We start from the raw sequence: 17326 nt of genomic DNA, 5'->3' as shown, positions 1-17326 counted from the left end.
CATAATCAGACTGCGGTATATTAACGTTGTTGAGTGTGACAGGTGGGCAATTTCCTCTCCTTAGAGCGAACGTAACATGTTTACTTTTCAGCTCATTTACCTTTATTCGCCAGTTTTTCAACCATGACTCCACACGTACGAGGTAATTCTGTAGTTGACTAGATGCCATGAGTGGGTTTTCGTCTGAGCTAATAATGGCGGTATCATCAGCAAATGTTGAAATTGTTAGTTTATCGCACGTAGGGAGGTCGGAGGTGTAAATCAAATATAGCGTAGGTCCTAGTACACTTCCCTGTGGAACGCCAGCTCCAATCTTGCATTCTCTCGTCACATAATCATTGTACTTAACTCTGAAAAGTCTATTCGATAAATAAGACTCCAGCAATTTATGAGTACATAGTGGTAGTAAACATTTGATTTTATGTATTAGACCCTTATGCCATACCTTGTCAAAAGCCTGAGCAACGTCTAAAAAGATGGCAGAACAATATTTCTTTAATTCAAAAGATTTTCGAATCTCTCCAGTTAAACGATTGACCTGTTCAATGGTGCCATGATGTTCACGGAAACCAAATTGGTGTACTGGGATAATGTTTCCATCATTCAAAAAAGGTATTATCTTTTCCTGGAATATTTTTTCGAATAACTTCGACAAACAAGGGAGTAGGCTAATAGGTCTATAAGAAGATGGCAGGGTTAAATCTTTACCCGGTTTAGGTATCATTATTATTTGAGAAATTTTCCAATTTTTTGGATAAATTCCTAGTTTCAAGATCGCATTAAACAATATAGATAGCACAATTATTGCCACATTTGGTAGGTTCTTAATCATTGATGGCGTTATTAAATCATATCCCGGTGATTTTTTCAAGTCTAATTTATTTTTAATTACTCTATTAACATCCTCAGGACTAATATCGAATTGGGCTGCATTAGCCATTGTTGAAGCTGGCAGTTCTTCTAGTTCAAACTCATTTGCCGTGGAGTTGGGTTGAAATACTTCACTTAAATGTTCAGCAAATACTGAGGCTTTTTTCTATAGCACTTCGTGCCCAGGTTCCGTCAGCTTTTCTTAAAGCGCTTTGGGCCTCTACCGGTGGCTTAATGTTCCTCGTTGCCTTCCAAAGAGAGAAATTTGTGTATTTTGTACTCGTCAAACTTTTAATATATTTTTCGTTTATGCGATCCTCCTCTAAATGAAGGGCTCTTTTCAGTTTTCGTACTGCTGCGGACAGCCTCTGCTTTGCAGCAGGTGATCTATTATGTTGCCATTCTCTTCTGAGTCTTCTCTTTTCGAGAAGAAGTCTTTCAATATCCGAACTTGAAATAGGCGTATTAGTTTTTGGAGTTTTTTCAAAACGTAACAATATTTCCTTTTAAATAGAGCGGATACTTTTGATTGCAAATAAAAGCCGTTTAGTAGTTTAAAAATTGTAACAGCTCTTTATTTATTTAAAATGTACAACAGCCACAGAATTAAATAGTCACTCAATGTCTTTTATACACGTTTATAAATTCGCAGAAATACAGGCACACTTTATAATGTACACGAATTCACTTGAAAAACACAGCACTCAGTTGATGTTTGTTCGAAAAGCGTCTCTGATAAACTCACTCACGGCTGCAACCTCCTCTACCGCCACTATTTATAACACTGCCATCTGCACTCTAGATTTCTCTTTAACTGTCTAGAGCTTTCTAATACATACGCCATCTGTGGTGTACTTTCTACAATGTTCTTTAACTGAATATTCGAATTCGAATATTCGGTCGCAGCAAACAACGTTGCCAACTTACGATCAATGGTCAACTGAAAGCTTTTATTCAATGTTAATACTGCCCACAGATAATGTTACAGTTTGCTATTACATCACTGCTATTTGAAAGCATTATGTTACTTTTAAATCAGCCGTTAAAATCGTTATATTTGAAATCAAGTACAATTTCGATACAATATCAATTCTTGTTTTAACCTTATCCTGTACTCATGGGTCAAGATTGCCCAAACAGTTTTTAATGTTTTACAAAAGGAGGTTGATTATTTTGTTCAAATCGGTCAAATAGATCAAAATATCATCCCGAGACGCGTAATACATTCCATTAGTGTTAACAAGTAAGAAAGTATGGTCGATCAAGCCCGACCATATAATACCCTACACTAAGTAAAATTTCAAAAACATTTTTCTTTTAAAATTTCAATAATTTATATTTTTGAGAGATTTTCGGAAGTGGGCCTTATATGGGGGCTATGACCAATTATGGACCGATCACCATGAAATTAGGTCGTGTGATTTATGTCTATATGAAAGTTATTTATATTGAATATTGTGAGTATACCAACATTTTTAAGTGATTTATGCACGTTAAAGTGATTTTCGGAAGCGCGTCTATATGGGAGCTATGGCTAATTAGGGACCGATCGTAACAAAATTTGGTGACATGCTAAAGTTTCTGGTCCTTTGTCAAGAGGATTCGGAACAACACCGGTGCTTCAATCCCTCCCCTTCGTACGGGTTACTGTATTGTAAATGAAGCTAAGGAAAAGGCAAACCTTTTGGCTAAAATTTTCTCTACAAATTCATCTCTTCCCGACTGCAATCAATCGGTGCCAGTGATACCCTCTGTATCTTGTATTATGCCTAAAATATTCTTCAGAACTCGGGCAGTTAAGAAAGTTCGGACACAATGTGAATAAGTCCCCTGGTCCCGACTACATTCCAGCACTTGTTTTAAAAAATGTTCATCATAGCTGGCCCGTCCACTTAGGAAACTTTTTTACCTTTCACATCAATCTGGGATTTTCCCCAATTGTTGGAAGGTTGCTAACGTCCAGCCAATCCCCAAAAAAGGTGACCCCACAAATCCCGAAAATTATCGCCCAATCGCAATTTGTTCGGCGCTCTCGAAGGTTATGGAGAGCATGTTAAACTATCACTTAGTCAATTATTTAGAATCGAACAAACTTCTAAATGACAGACAATATGGCTTCCGTAGTAGTCGTTCAACTGGAGACCTAATGGCGTTTCTCTCTGAACAGTGGTGTCAATCAATACACCGCATGGGAGAGAGTAAAATAGTCGCACTCGACATTTCGAAGGCATTCGACCGGGTGTGGCATGATGGACTAGTTTCGAAATTGACATCGTTCGGTGTTGGGGTAGAATTTTCTCGTTTTATTTCCAGTTTCCTTCGTACTATAAGGGTAGTAATAGATGGTATCTGCTCCGAGAAATTCATATTGAACTCTGGAGTCCCCCAGGGTTCTGTTCTTTCTCCTTCCTTTTTTTAATTTTCATGAACGATTTGCTAACAATCACTTCAAATTCCATTTATTCTTTCGCGGATGACAGTAATATCTGTCACTCATATTCATTCTGAGATTAAATTGTCAAGAATGAATATGGACGACTCGATAAATCGTGACCTTACAACAATCTCCAGATGGGGCGAATTGAACCGAGTTAATTTCAACGCACTCAAAACTCAGTGCTGCCTATTGACACATAAACGTCTCGAGATTTCACCAGAATCAATTCTTCGTATGGGTAACACAACTGTTGGTATTTCAGATAACCTTTTGATTCTAGGTACGAGAATACAGTGTGACATCCGTTGGAATCGTCATATATTCGATGTTGCGAAGGAAACTTTTAGGTGCTTGGGTTTCTTGAGACGGTGTCGGACATATTTCTCCCCTTCCGATCTTCTTCGTATATACACAAGCTTCATTCGTCCAAAAATGGAATATAATTCCCACATATGGGCCGGAGCTGCAAGGTCAAGTCTAGAGCTGCTGGACCGGGTTCAAAGGAGGGCGGTTGATCTTATAGGTGATGAAAATGTTACCCGGTTTATCGATACTTTAGAACATCGTCGTAATGTGGGCAGCTTATCCTTATTTTACAGATATTATCACGGGTGTTGTTCAGTAGACATAAGTAATCTTACACCCAATACGCGCACTTTCATTCGGAACACACGACTATCACACAGATCGCACCCATTTGCTATTAATTTGAGTACCGATCGCACGACACATTATAGGGAAAACTCTTTTTTTGGTCGAACCATACGTATGTGGAATCTACTACCTGCCAACGTATTTCCGGCGGAATATAATATTTATCAATTCAAGTCAAACGTCAAAAAACAATACTCCCTCTTTCCTCCTTCTCACAACTTTATTTCCTAACATCAACACAATGCACTGCATATATAGGGGTATCCCTTGAGTGTTGGTTATACAAAAAAAAAAAAAAATGGACCGATTTCAGCCATTTTCAATAGGCTTGGTCCTTGGGTCGAAGAAATAATATGTACCAAATTCGATCGAAATATCTTCAAAATTGCGACCTGTACTCTGCGCACAACGTTTACATGGACAGCCCACAAGCCAACCAGACGGACAGACGGACATCGTTTAATCGACTAAGAAAGTGATTCTAAGTCGATCGGTATACTTTAAGGTGGGTGTTTGACTAATATTTTTGGGCGTTACAAACATCTGCACAAACGCATAATACCCTCCCCCACTATGGTGGTGTAGGGTATAAAAATAAAACCAGAAATAATGGAATTTGTGTTTCATTTTTGAAGTACAAGATAAGAGTTAAAATTTGGTACCTTTGAATTCAAAAAAAGCAACCCTAATGCTCATACATTACAATATACGAGTATGTATAGTATTTTGTATCTGCGTATTTGTTACCAGTATAAGTTTATATGATTGTGTGAGCATTCGATCTTATTTCAATATTTGATTTTACAAAATTACTGTTTGACTTTGGTTTTTGTGCATTAGGGGGGCCCTTATATTAAACTTTTCCCATTTTAGGTGCTTCCAAGGTCTAAAATATTTCTCCTTCATATAAGAAACAAATGCTGACAATTTGAGCAAAATCGGATACCAAAAGCTTTTGCTTCATTTCATAATTTGGTTTTTAGATGAGGGAGAACTTCTACAAATCTAAATATTTGTAGTATAATGCGAACTTAAATAGAAAATCGATTTATGCTGCTTTATTGCGAGGTCTAAGTGAGTAGTGTATGGCAAATTGCTTAACAAGTGAAAAGCCGGCTTTGGTTGAATATTCCAGAGTAATCTTTTATGAATTGTTTGTGTTGAAGGTGCCTCTGGGTCCCCTACTTTTTTTCAAAACTCCTCTTAGTAATCCCCCTTCAACTTTTTGGGCACACATTCACTGTGTGTGTTAATTTAATTAAACGTTTTGTTTGTTTTCTATTTGTTTTTCATCTGTATATTTATCAATAAATCATTTGGAGTGAGAACAGCATTTTGATGGCAATTGAATTTGAAATGTTTTGGTTTTTAAGGCAGCCCAGAAGCGCTTAATGTCAGGTTTGCTTTTTTAATATGGATCAGGTGTTTCACCACAAGGTATTGTTTTGGTAATTTTATGGAAAATATATTGTACAAAGTAAAATTAAAAATTATTTAACTTTCTCTTTGTAGTTGGATGCCGATGGATATTGATATGTTGACTAAGAAATTTTTTTAAAATTATAGAGAAATAAGTTTGGATGTTACTGCACTATGTAATTTATAAAGTAATATAGAATTGTTTAATAAAGAACAAATATTTTCTTGAAATAAATGTTAACAGATTCCAAAATATATAAAATATTGATGAAAATTATTTCATACAAAATTTCAATAGGAATTGTTTGTTTGGAATTCATAAACAGTACCTAAATTTAATATTAGAAAAATAGAATTCTTTTCAATTTGTTATAAAAATCACGTACTTTTATATTCGCAATGAAAGGCCAAACATGTCATAAATAATTCATCATGATATACCGTCTTCATTACATAGAAGTAGTTTAGTAATGGCTGACTTAGAATCAGATGTATGTATAGTAGGGTGGGTCAAATTGTTAGCAACAAAGGCGCATCACGATTCTTGTTCTATCCAAGAAACTTTGCTCATAGCTCAAAAATGAATGTCGCGCTCCAGGATTTCATTATGAGAAAGTCAAATATTCTTAAATTTTCACAACATTTTCGTAAATTTCCCCCCAAAAAAAGGCGATAAAATCACCCAATATGTATTTTAGGGAATTCTTCTACCTGTGATTAGCGCTTAGTGTACTGCTCTAGAGAAAATAGCCTTTTAAGCACTTCAGCTATGTTCACTGGCTTTTGAGGTGGAAACATTCACTCAATGGGGTTTTATATGATTCTTAGTAGTATTCATGTGTGTCTATTCTGACAGACGAACGAAAATAGTTTTTGACTGCCACTCATTTCTTAATATGTGATGGATCACCTAAAATATTCACATGGTAGCCAGGGAACTATGGCCACATTTACCTATTTAATTAATAATAACAAATGAACAACAAAAGATCTCCTCAAACTTAATGCTTCTGACAGTACCGAACTCTCGAAAGATAACTTTTAAGTGAATCAGACAAGCCGAAGGCATCCACCTCAAGTTGTCGGTGAAATCTTCAAGTGGCCGAGGATGAGCCAGGTTTTGGCCAAACACCATAAAGTACTGCACAATGTACTTCTAAGTAGGAGGTGTACGACGATGCACCACAAATCCATATTGAAAGCTACAGGTTTAACAGGGAGATGCTATTTCTTCAACTAGAAGCAAACACCTATATAGAGATTCTTTAAGACTTGGTGGGAGGCATCACAACCGCATGGCAGTGAGACAATCTTAATCTTGCCCTTCTGAGAAAAACCGCCAACCAACCCCTGATCAAGACATCCTTCTTTATAAAAGGTTGGGGCAGAAAATTAGACTGCTATGCCACGCATAATGGTAAGCAAAATAGAGATTAGGACTTAGTCAGGTAGGAAGACTTTCACCTAGAAGGAGCCGAGGTGGTTCTCTGATCATGGCCGGCTGAAGAGATGAAAGCAAAGGTCTTTTTTTCAGCATTAGTAGAGATTTTATTCCTTCATTACACTTTTTGAATTTTTGAAAGGGCAACATTGCTCTTTTCAGCAGCCATCTGTCAATTGTTTGTGTTTGACTGCCATTGATAGCAGACTACCGCGTGACTTAAGGAGATAATGGAAATTGTGAATTTTGTGTGCTCACTCAAACCAAGGGATCTCTGCACCATCAATTTCAATGGTAAAAAAGTGGTTTACTGAATGCCGAACGTTCTTGACGCCCTGTTGAGGTCTCTGCTTCCGAAGCAATTGAAAAAATTCACGATATGGTGTTGAAATAGTGAGAGATTGTGGAATCCATAGGCATTTCACATGGCTCAGTGGTTTTAATTTTTAATGATCAATTGGGTAAGAGAAATTTTTCGGCGCCAAAAAAGGCCAAGGTGGGTGTGTCAGCCAATAAAGTCATGGAAACCGCTTTTTTGTGATGTACGCTGTATAATTCAAATTGACTACATTCAAACGCGTAAAACAATCAATGGCGAATAGTAGGACGACTTGGGTCGATTTAATGAGAATTTGAAAAAAACGACCGCATTTGACCAAGAAAAAAGTTATAATGTGCGAAGTCTTTTTAGAGAGAAAAGGAGTTACATGGAGTCACTTACTCCAACTCGAATATTTGGATTATACGGATGATATTTGTCTACTCTCGCACAAATTCTCCAACATGCAAACGAAACTACAAGATCTGGAAAGATCTTGACGCGTAATATTGGCCTTGAGGTAAAGCAGGCACTATGGATTGTTTGAATGGATTGATACAAAAATGGGAAAAACGTTGGACAAAGTATATAGAGGTCAAAGGAGAGTATCAAGTCGAATTTATACCTGGTGGTGGCAGTGACGAATTCATATAAATACGACCGAAGTTATTAATTTTTTATATATGGAGTTTGTCATTCTCAACAATGTGAGAGTTGTTTCGAATGTCAACCCCCACATATAATTAATTCGTTAGTATTTGCCTGAATTCGAGTTAGTATAAGTTCGCCTTGAAGATTATTTGGAAAAATAAAATAAAACCTGTGTTTCATTCAAAAAGTCACGGACTTATTGACCCTTGCTCATATTAAAGCAAATTTATTATGTATTTTAAAACTCTATTTGCCACTGTTATTATTGACAAATCTGTTCCACCTCCTGGCCATCAGTCATTCAACTGAAATGTAGTTTTTACAAATTGAATACCAAAAAAAAAAAGGTATCAGAAACAGATTTCAATACTGGAACATTTAAAAATGAATATTTCAAAATAAACTAAAAAAAATAATTTTTAAATGACCAATAAACTACTGCATTCGGCTAAAGCTCTTCAATACAAAATGCACTATTTGGTGTAAAAATTCAAAGAGCAGAAAAAAGGAAAAAAAGTACTTGTAACATGAATTATGTTTAAACTAAACTCTTTTTTGTTAGCAGTTGCTGTTGTGACATATGACCATAAATTATGTTAGCAAATGCCTACCAGCTGTAAGCTGTTCCAAGCAGCAACGTGGAAAAGGAGATTGCGGCAGGCAGGAAGCCGATGAAGATGAACGAACGAACACCCACTTGAACTGTTTTCACATAAACATATGAAAACATAGTTATTGGCCCTATGAATGCAAGTTGCGGTGCAGAGTAGATGGCCCCAACAAAACCCATTTACTAGAAGTTTACTAAAACCGTCAGTTTCAATGGCTGTTGGTTGCTGGTGCCTGTTTTCATTATTTTGTTTTTTTCGTAAGTTTTTTGCAAGGTGTTGAAGTACAAGTTGGTTGTTTGTTTTTAGGTTTTTTTTTGTTGTTTTGTGGCTGCAACACTGAAAAATGTGTGTAGTAAATTTAAAGATGTGATTTGCTAGAACCCACGCAGTTTGTATGGTGAGTGTGAGTGTTTTTTTTTTGGAGTTTTGCATACGAGTTTGTCTTAAGTGATGTGTAGAATGGTTGAAAAGAAGAAAAAATTACTTGCCTAGACCAGGGAAGGTGTCCTAACTGTAGGATTTGCCAAAAAAATAAGACTATATAATAAGTATTGCCAATGTTCCATACTTGTGGCATAAACCCTATTGAATTTAAGCTTTACTTTTTAACATACAACTTATATTTATCGCTTGGCTATACTTCCCCTCTTTAGAAGCTTGCAAATACAATATTTTAATATAAATTTGTTTCTATTTTTGCCTTTTCCACGTATGTACAACAGTCCGTTACAAAATATGGCTACATTTTGCAAATTTGTCGTAATTCTTCAGTGTGCAATGCAACATGTCAAGCAACAAACATGTAGAAATCATTATTACAAGACGAAAAATGAAAAACAGCATCGAAATACATCAAGGTGCAACACTTGTTAACGAAAAATTTTACGAAAATTTCTCAAGTTAACAAAAAAAAAATCGCAAAATGTTAAAAACAAATTTGCATAGTGAAGAAAGCATGAAAATGGTTGGGAATAAAAGCTGTTTTGGTGTTTAATTTTTAAAATTTAGAACAAAAAAATTATACAAATAGCAGTGTCGAATTTTATATTGAAAACCCAAAGGTTTGGTTTTTTCCTTAATAAATAAGGAAATACCTCAATAAATTTATATCTGTCATTAGCTTTGTTATTATGCATTACTTTGCGAACAGCAGCTTAATCGGGAAAGACAAATAGACAGCCAGATTTGAGGGAACATTAGTAAAAGAAGATTGAACTAAAAATTGTCTCGAACAGCTTAAAAAACATCAATGGTATGCAAAATAGAGATTAAGATTTAGTTAAGTGGAAGGACTTTCACCTAGAAGGAGCCGAGGAGGCTCTTCGATCATGGTCGATGGAGACAAACTATCAATGTAGTTCCTTGAAGAGAAGAAAGTGAAGTCTATTTTTTCCAGCATACGTTGAGATTTCATTCCTTCATTACACTTTTTGGATTTTTGAAAGGGCAACATTGATCCTTTCAGCAGCCATCTGTCAAAATTTCAACAAGCTGCGACAGTTTGTTTTTGTTTGTCAGCTATTGATAGCAGACTACCGTGTGACTTGAAGAGAAAATGGAAAAAGTGAATTTCGTGTACTCATTAAGCATTATTTTTTTGAGGAAAAAACTATTACTCAAACTAAGGATAAACTTGGCGGCAAACTGGCTCAGATATTACAGTGTATCTGGTAGAGATATCCGTATATATACCGATAGTAAATCCGCAATTAAATCCCTGGTAGGTGTTTATACAACATCGAATATGGTCCAGGAATGCCGGACATCCTTAAATGAGATGGCGAGACATTCGACAGTTATACTCACATGGCTACGTGTACACAGCGACAATGAGGGCAATTGTATTGCCGATTACTTGGCGGGAAGAGGAGCCTTGATGTCGGACGACGAAATAGACTTCCTCTGTGGAGTCCCGTTATCAACCTGCAAGGAATTGATACATGACGCGTATTACGAACTTGCCCAAGCAAGGTGGCGTAATAAACCCACTTGTGCCACTACAAGGATGATATGGCCTGCGTAAACGCACGTCGTATCTACTTCGCTTACAACGAATACGACTGAGCAACCTGGTGGCGATGATCATCGGACACTGCATTTTCGGTACTCATGCCGCAAGACTTGGGTTACCTTATCATGACTTCTGTAGAAGTTGTCAGAATGAGGAATAGGAGGAAACCATCCTACACTTCTTTTATAACTGCCCGGCACTGGGTGATCTACGTGCTAGGCTCTTAGGTGAGAGATTCTTCAGTACCCTCTCCGGGTTATCTGTGAATTAACTAAGGTGTATAGAAGCCTTTATCAGGGAAAGCGGGTGGTTGATAAGACCGCTAACGCAAACTTTACCTCTTAGGGACCCAGCAACCATCCAATGATGGTCTACGTTTTTTCGAATTCTTTGAATTCTTAATCCCTCTCCTCACCCCCCTCTCCACTATTTCTCTATACTCTACTCTTGTAAACTTCACTATAACTCAATCTATAGATTTCCCATTTCTTTAACTTCTGTTTTCCTTTTTCTTCTTTTCTGGTTTCATTCTCCTTTTAGGTATCACAAAGGGAACCTTTACTGGATCCAAGGGAGCTGAACGATATTAAGGTTTTGGACGGCTGCCTGAATACCATACCAACCTGGTGGCGATGATCACGGACACTGCATTTTCGGTACTCATGCCGCAAGACTTGGGTTACCTTATCATGACTTCTGTAGAAGTTGTCAGAACGAGGAAGAGGAAGAAACCATCCTACAATTCTTTTGTAACTGCCCGGCACTGGGTGATCTACGTGCTAGGCTCTTAGGTGAAATATTCTTCAGTACTCTCTCCAGGTTATCTGTGAAGGAACTAAGGTGTATAGACGCCTTTATCAGGGAAAGCGGATGGTTGATAAGACCGGTCACGCAAACTTTACCTCTTAGGGACCCAGCAACCATCCAATGATGGTCTGCGTTTTTTCGAATTCTAAACCCCTCTCCTTTCCTCTCTTTCTCTATACTCTACTCTTGTTAACATCACTATAACTCAATCTATAGATTTCCCTTTTCTTTAACTTTCCCTTTTTCTTCTTTTCTGGTTTCATTCTCCTTTCAGGTATCACAAAGGGAACGTTTATTGGACCCAAGTGAGCTGAAATTAAGGTTTTGGACGGCTGCCTGAATACCATACCATACCAAGGATAAACTTGCTAAAGACTAATGTTAAAAAAGTGGTTTACAGAACTTCGTTGTGACCGTATATGCACCGAAAATGCCGAATGTTCTTAACGCTCTATTGAGGTCTGTATTTTCGAAACAAAGGTTTTTCTTTCTCCATTACCGCTCTTGTGATTAAATGGCTTCCACAAAGAATCTCCATCTTACACGATGCTGCTGTTTTTTTCGGGCATTCCCACGTAAGATTGCATTGTCTTAGTGCTTGGAGTATCATGCGTTTCCAGGTGCTCTTGGGTCGACCAAGGCTTATTAAGTCTTGAAGATTCCACTATAGCGCCAACCTTGTAATACTATCAGGAATCTTGGTTTGGTTTGTTCCAGAATGGGTTCCTCATAGGTTAAGTTTTACAGATTCCTGTTGTTGATGGTGTTGGGACAGAATTGATGAATACTTGTAATTATGATTGTGCTCGATATTAGCCAGGTTTCACTTCCACTAAGCTTCTGGATATTTGGGTGTTTCTCCATACTGAATACTGCTCTCGCTCTGTTGAGCCTGTTGCTTGCATCTATTTCTGATCTGTCATTAGTTGTTACTATACTGCCTAGTTAACAGAAGCTATCTACGTAATCAACTGGTTGGCCTTGTAGATTGATGCTCTCTGTGCTAAGATTGTTAATTCTCATGGATTTGGTTTCATAGATATTTATCTCCAACATTACGCGCTAATCATTCCAGATCTTGAAGTTTCGTTTGCATATTGGAGATTTTGTGTGGAGTAGACAAATTCCATCCTCCTAATCCAAATATTATTTTCTGGGGTACTCCTTTCCTACTCCATTCTTTTCATATGGACATCGTATGTGAAGCCCGGCCCTCCAGCCGAATCGACATCAAAGCCAAATATCCATGGCGCTAAGGTAATTCTCAGTATTTGGTTGGAGCAAAAGGGTCCTTCCTATTATGATCTGTTGAAATGTAGTCACACCATCACAGAGAACCTGTTTCGTATGCAACTGATTCGTTTGAAGCGAACATTGGCCGAAAAACATCCAGAATATGCGGCCAGATATGAAACTGTAATATTCCATTATGAGAGCGCTTGGCCACACTTTGCCTGTCACCAGTTAAGAAGTAGAATGAAGTGGTTGGGAGTCTGACTACTATTTGTTTTGATCGATGCAGAACACATTCTCTGGTATACGCTCAGAATCCATATGTTACCAGAAAAATGGGAAAAAGTCATAGCTAACAATGGCCGAAAGTATTGGCCAATATACCCCAATATTTTTTGATGGTGGGTATAATATTGTTTGTAGAATAATATTATAGTCCTACGTAAGTATTTATCAGAATAATGTTAAATGAAACAAAATGTACATATATAGTTTTGATCAGATCGATATAAGGAGATGATTCAGACATCCCACTCATCTTTAAGAGGTAATTACAAAGATTGGAGATCGATGAGACCTTGGAGTTTTGAAGATATTTAGACTAAAATTCCTATCAGAGCTTTTGTAAATTTTGGAAAGGTAAAAAAAAACTTAAATTTTTAAGTAGTATTTCTAAAAAAGCTACATATAAAATTTCCCAAAACTACGCCTGCATATTAATTAAATTTACTAAATAAATTTCAAATTTTCTATGCATGTTTAGATGTGAATAGAAAAAATAGAAAAAAATGTTGACAATACTCCTGCGTAATCAATATTTAACTGCAAACAAAAACTACTTGCAACACCCACACTACGCTGCAGCAAACGACACAAGCGACACAAATTGCAATCACCAGGCCAAGTGAACAATGAATGCACAGCTAACAGTCTTCAGATGTTTTGGGGAAAGGAAACAAAAGATCAAGAATAAGAGATGAAAAAAAGATTCAAATTCACATCCATATTCAAATGTATTTAAAGTCATTTGAATTTGAGACTGCTGTTGTTGTTGTTTGTGGTTTAGCAAAAGGAATCTGTAGCATGTTCAAATAATGTGGTACTTAATCCAAAAGGCTAAACTGCTGATCGTGCCATGTCAAGTATGGCAACAATTTAAAAACCCTTAACAAAACGAAATAAAATCAAATTTGTACACAAGTTTGTAATTTTGTTACGTTGGCTGTTTGTTTGTTGCATGTTGCATGTGGCATGACTCCTCTGTGTTGTAAGTCTGGCTTTATGTGTCTGATTACTAGATGTGGTTGTCTTTCGTTAGTTTTGGTTTTTCCTGTTGTGCCTCGTTAAACAAATCAGAGGCGCTAATAAAATTGTAAATAGGCGGCAAATCTTACAAGTTACTTGAAGGTTTATACAGCCTAAATTGTAATGTTGCAACATCCGTAACAAGCCAACAATCAGACAAACAGCTAGTCATGCAGTCACCAACTAACCAGCCAACACCTACAGTTAAGGGATATTACTTATGTATAAAGTAGTTTTCCTATGCATTTCTTAGAGGTTATAAACATTTCCAGATTTGAAAGATACACAATAATTCATAAGCTTGGAAAATTTATTATATTTAATCCCAACATGTAAATAGGTATGGTAGGACATGTGATACCCTTCACCTGCTACGAGATAATTTTGCATATTAAATATGTTGAATTACGGCAGAAGGTAATATATGGAGACCTAGCCCAATTATAAACCGATCCAACCGATAATTGTTTATGTGAAACACCGAAATTTCTAATGTCATAATGTCCTTTGATATTACCTCCATAAAAGTTTCGAAGTTTAGCACTAAACGATTTACGCTTTACTTTTTTAGTAGTTTAATGCTAAAATGTAAATGATCCAAGTTAAATTTTTAAAAGACCTTAATTCATGGTCTTACTAAGTACAAAAATGATTAATGTTTAATACGTAAAAAGCTATATTTGGTACTAAACTTATTTTTGTAAGTACTACAATTCAACCACGATTAACATTTAGTACTAAAATTCTACCACGATTAAAATATAGTACTAAAATTCACCCACAATTAATATTTAGTACTAAAATACACCCACGATTAATAATTAGTACTAAAATACATCCACGATTAGTACTAAAATTCACCCACAATTAATATTTAGTACTAAAATACACCCACGATTAATAATTAGTACTAAAATACATCCACGATTAGTACTAAAATTCTACCACGATTAAAATATAGTACTAAAATTCACCCACAATTAATACTTAGTACCAAAATACATCCACGATTAAAATTTAGTACTAAAATACATCCACGATTAAAATTTAGTATTAAAATACAACCACGATTAAAATTTAGTACTAAAATTCTACCACGATTAATATTTAATACTAAAATACATCCACGATTCAAATTGAGTACTAAAATTCAACCACGATTAAAATTTAGTACTAAAATTCACCCATGATTAATATTTAGTACTAAAATACATCCACGATTAAAATTTAGTACTAAAATTCAACCACGATTCAAATTTAGTACTAAAATTCACCCACGAATTATATTTTGTACTAAAATTCACCCACGATTAAAATTTAGTACTAAACTTCACCTACGATTAATATTTTGTGCTAAAATACACCCACGATTAAAATTTAGTACTAAAATTCTACCACGATTAATATTTAGTACTAAAATTCACCAACGATTAATATTTAGTACTAAAATTCACCCACGATTAATATTTTATACTAAAATACATCTAAGATTAAAATTTAGAACAAAAATACATCCAAGATTAAAATTTAGTACGAAAATAAATCCACTATTAAAATTTAGTACTAAAATACATCCACGATTAAAATTTAGTACTAAAATACATCCACAATTAAAATTTAGTACTAAAATTCACCCACGAATTATATTTTGTACTAAAATTCACCCACGATTAAAATTTAGTACTAAACTTCACCTACGATTAATATTTTGTGCTAAAATACACCCACGATTAAAATTTAGTACTAAAATTCTACCACGATTAATATTTAGTACTAAAATTCACCAACGATTAATATTTAGTACTAAAATTCACCCACGATTAATATTTTATACTAAAATACATCTAAGATTAAAATTTAGAACAAAAATACATCCAAGATTAAAATTTAGTACGAAAATAAATCCACTATTAAAATTTAGTAAAAAAGTAAGAGAGCTATATTCGGCTGTGCCGAATCTTAGATACCCTTCACCAAATTATACTTAAAAATAATTTTTTTTAAAATATTTTTAGGTAAACAAAATTTAAATTTTTTTTAAATTTTTTCTTTTCGAAATTGTTTTTTAATATTTTTTTTTTAAAAACGTTTTTTTCCAAAAATTTTTTTTAAGTTTTAAAAAACATTTTTTTTGGAAAAATAATTTATGACGAAAAAAATTTTTGATGAAAAAAAAATTCATGTTAAAAAATATTTTTCCCGATTTTGACCCATTGTAGGTCCAACTTACTATAGCTTTATATACATCGTTGCAATGGACTATCTATCATTAGATATCCATATTGTCTATATTATTGACTTAGTAATCCAGATATAGATCAAAAATAGGCCAAAAATTGAGGTTTTTTCCTTATATCTCAGCCATTTATGGGTCGATTTTGTCGATTAAATAGCAACCGACCTGGAAGTATTCCCGACATATTGATGTATGGAATCATGTATGTAAGTTATTTAGGGGCTACTTAAAGTTGATTTCAACATAGTGACGGACAGACGGACATGGCTATATCGACTTCGCTATCTATATAGCGATCCAGAATATACAGAATATATACTTTGTGGGGTCGCAAATGAAATATGTAGAAATTACAAACGGAATGACAATGAGGCCAAGAACGAATCAAGTCAATTTCGGATACTGTGTTCCAAAGAGAAGCGTATCCCAGAGAGAGCTTTCTATATCGATCAAAACAAATAGTAGTCGGAATGGACACAGTCTGGACCATAAAGCGGGTCAGGCAAAACTTCACAACCACTTCATTCTAAATACTTTTTAATAGGTACGGCAACATGTGGCCGAGCGTTGTAATGATGGAGTATTACGGTTTCATGCCTGGCTGCATATTCTGTGCGTTTATAATAAACCATTTTGTTCGCATCAAATACAGAGAATTGCCTTAGCGCCATGGATATTGATGTCGATTCGGCTGGTTGGCCGAACTTCATATACGCTTCGGGTTATCATAATGGATCCGTTTTTCATCGCAATTAATGATTCGCTGCAAAAATGATTTTCTTTAAAAGCGTTCAAGCATCATTTCGGCTATGCGAAATCGTATTTCAAGGTATCTCGTTTTCAATTCGTATGATACCCAATTTCCCTGCTTTTGGATAAATCCTGATGCTCGCAAACATTTTGAAATCACTGCTTGAGTAGCTTCCAATGATTTCACAAGCTCTTGTTGAGTTTTACAACAATATTCATGGAGTAATGCCTTATATTCATGGATCGCCTGGGCGATCTTTATCTTTCGTGTCAAAATCACCACTTCTGAACCGCACAAACCATCTCTCGCAAGCTGAAACCGATGGAACACATTCACCATCAGCTTTGGTGGGCAATCAGTGAGCATAAGCGGCGACTTAGTAGATTAATCGTCACTGAGACAGCGACGAATGCACATGCTAAACGGGTGCATTGCTATTTTTTGATTTTTTTTAACATTTTTTTTATGATAACTGAAAGAAATATTTGGATTCTTTAATCTATTTTGAACTTTAAGAAATCATTGAGCTATTGAAATGACTTGAACATTCATAATTGTCGTATAATAATTAATATCATGAT

This window comes from Calliphora vicina, chromosome 5 (genome assembly GCF_958450345.1).
Source record: "Calliphora vicina chromosome 5, idCalVici1.1, whole genome shotgun sequence".
Taxonomy (NCBI): domain Eukaryota; kingdom Metazoa; phylum Arthropoda; class Insecta; order Diptera; family Calliphoridae; genus Calliphora; species Calliphora vicina.
The sequence above is the reverse complement of the archived record's forward strand: the minus strand, read 5'-3'. Positions refer to the sequence as shown.